Source organism: Bison bison, unplaced genomic scaffold (genome assembly GCF_000754665.1).
Source record: "Bison bison bison isolate TAMUID 2011002044 unplaced genomic scaffold, Bison_UMD1.0 scf7180017864192, whole genome shotgun sequence".
Taxonomy (NCBI): Eukaryota; Metazoa; Chordata; class Mammalia; order Artiodactyla; family Bovidae; genus Bison; species Bison bison.
In genome coordinates this window covers 4,361,621-4,364,693 of record NW_011494764.1, presented here as the reverse complement: position 1 = coordinate 4,364,693, position 3,073 = coordinate 4,361,621, and positions in this window count along the sequence as shown.

Here is a 3,073-nt window from a genome sequence, read left to right as displayed (position 1 = left end):
GGGGGGGTGGAGGTCGGCCGGGGCGGGGGGTAGTTTGAAACTCATAGACAGCCCTGGGGATGGCTGGTACAGAGCCTACTGCCCCAGGGCCTCTAGCCCGGCTCCCATTTTCTCAGGGCTGTAGGGCCAGTGGGAGCTGCCAGTACCCCCAGCTCCTGCTCTGTCTTCTGTCTCTGTCCATTTGTTTGTCCAAAGTCTTCTGTGCACCAAATACTTTAGAAACAGTTTGAGAATGACCATTCAATGTGTGTTTGGGAGCCGTCACTGGGCTCCAGAATAGGCAAGGCCCCCCAAACTTGCCTGCAGACACTCATACCTGTGCGGTCCTGGGAGGCCCTGCCTGGCTGTGCTGTGGCCGCCAGGGGGCGCGCACAGTCTGGACGGGGTAGTGACACCCTGCGCTCCCCACGCTCCAGCCCACCCCGCTGTCCTCTCTGACCCTGGGCCCCATTTAAAGGACAGGAAGCCCTCTTCAGGGCCCCACTGCTGCATCCTGGCCATGGGGCCAGGCAGCGGGTCAGGACCCTCCCAGATCTGCCCCATTGTTTGCCTGTCTCCATGAAGACCGCCCCCCGACCCCATCCCCCACCAGCCCCGCAACACTCATGCTGCCTCACCATATTGGAATCTGTTGGTGTCTGACTTCCCAGGGAGGGCAGCCTTGGAGAGCTGATGCCCCAGAGCCTGGAAGGGGCCTGGAAACCGCACGGTGGGAGGGTTGGGAAGGGGGAGACAGGGAAGGAGGAAGAGGGGAGGGAGTGTCTGCCTCCACCCAGCCTCCAGACCAGGCTTGAACTTGGAAGGGGCGAGGGCCTTGCTGCCTGTTGCCTGGGGTCCTTCCCAGACCCCACCAGGATTGGCTGTGCCACCTTGGCCTCTGGCTCCTTGCCTGGTAAAGTGGGGTCCCAGAGGGTCCAGCCACTGTGAGGTGAGGTCAGTGCCTGGCCCTCTGGAGCAGCACTGCCCTTGACAGTTGTTGCCAACAGCTGCCCCTGGGCACCTCCACCTGGATGACCACAGGCACTCCGTTCTTGTCCACGAGGAACCTGTCCTCACCCAGGTCAGTGCCTGGTGTCCAGGTCACCTCCTTTCTGTCCAATTCTCCTGAACCCCCAGGCATTCTCCCTCCCCCCTGTGTCCCCATTCTGGACACAGAGCCTGAACCCTGGGTGGGTGGGGGGGCACCGCTCTGTGCAGCCATCTGTCCCCTTGCCACACGACCCTAGCTGACCCTCTCTTGCAGAATGGGCATGTGCACCATGGAGCCCTGGGCAGACTGGGCCAAGGGTGGGAGCATGAAGTTATCCCAGGGAGCCCAACAAGCAAATGCCCACTGAACACCAGCCGTGCGGCCCAGTTACACACCCGACTACATTGCCAGAAAGTTACTGTAAACTTAGCAGCTGAAACAACTTTATAACCTCACTTTTATTCTTTTACACATAATAATAATCCTTGTTACACTATCATTACGTTATTATTGATATAACTACATTATTTTTTAAAGTTATAGGAGCTTCACTTCCCTGCTGAAAGCCTCAGTGCCTCTCTTTTATCAAGAGAAAGCTGCAAATCCCTAAACAGGTGGATGAACCTCCCAAGGTTTGACCCCCACCTCCCACACCCCCTACACCTACTCCCTCCCCCAAGGCTCCCCCTAGTGGAGCCTCTGCCCTCCACCCAGTTCACAGGTGCCCAAGCCCCACCAAAATCAGGGGAGACCACCCCGGGGAAGGGGATCCAGACCCCTTGGAGCTGGGTGAGGGCACCCACACCTCAGGCCCCCCCACCCCATTGACACAGGACCCCAGGGAGGGTCTGCTGGTGGTGAAGGGTTGAACCCTGGGGTTGGCAGCCTGGGGCCTGCAGAGTTGGGAAGGGGAGGGGATGCCCAGAGGGTCAGTAGCCTTGAGTCCACTGGGAAAAAGGCCAACTAGCCCTGGCACCCTGGGGTGGACCAGTGCTGGATAGGCCCTCGAGGCTCAGACACAAGCAGTCAGCGGAGAGAACTTCCTGTGCAAGGGCCAGAGCTGGACTGGGCCCAGGCTTCTGCATCTCTTGGGCCACCCCACCCCCAGACCAGATCCAGCTCACCCTCCCCCTGGAGCCCCCATCCCGAGGCTGTTGAGCAGATAGATGGCGCAGAGCAGGGATGGACTAGAGAGAGGAGAGGGTGCCTGAGGGTAATCAGGGGACTTGGGCACTCAGGGCCCCCCTTACCCCCTTCTACCTCACCTATGGGGGCAGAAACCCAAAAGCATTCAGAGGGCTCCTCCTCCATCCGGGGTTGGGTCCCTGACCTCAGAGGCAGGACGGTGGCCTCCAGGAACTATTCAGCATCAGGGCCTCGGAGCCTGCAGATGGAAGGGACTCCAGCCCTCCACCCCCACCTTGGAGCCCTGAGTGCCAGGGATACAGTCACTGCCAGAGCCCCCGCCCCACCCCGGCAGCCTGGCCTCCTTCCAAGCAGGCTACAGGCACAGATGGTGCTGCACCTGCTCAATCTAGAGAGGAGGGCAGAGGCCCCATGCCTGCTTCTGCCGCGGAGACCAGCTCCCGCACAGGATACTCCTCACTCCCCTGCTCGAGGTCCGCAGGGCACCCCCTACCTCCCTACCTCCTGCCCTCCCCTGTTTCTGAGCGACACATCAGGAGGTAGGGGCTGGGAGGGGAGAGACAGCCTGCCCCTACCACCCAGCAGTTTCCAACCGACGAGGAAAGAAAGGAGGGAGCAGGCAGGGCTGGGCTCTCTTTCCTGTATGCTATCCCTAGAGGGCAGCAAGGGTCAACCCGCCCTGAGGAGCTCCACCCACAGCACGAACACTAAATGAACATCGCAAAAGTGATCAAGCCCTCAAGGTGGCAAGCGCCTTGCCTTGGGACTGGAGCCTGACGGCAGTCCGGGTAAAGACATGGTCAGTGCAAAGGCCCTGAGGCAGGAGCACGAAAGTGCCCAGTATGAGGGAGAATGTTCGCAGCCTTTCTGACAGGCCTCCTCTCCCCCACCTGACCCGGAGCCCAGCTTTCGGCTCCGCCCTGGACACGTGCTGTCACTCAGCCGCAGGCCCCGCCC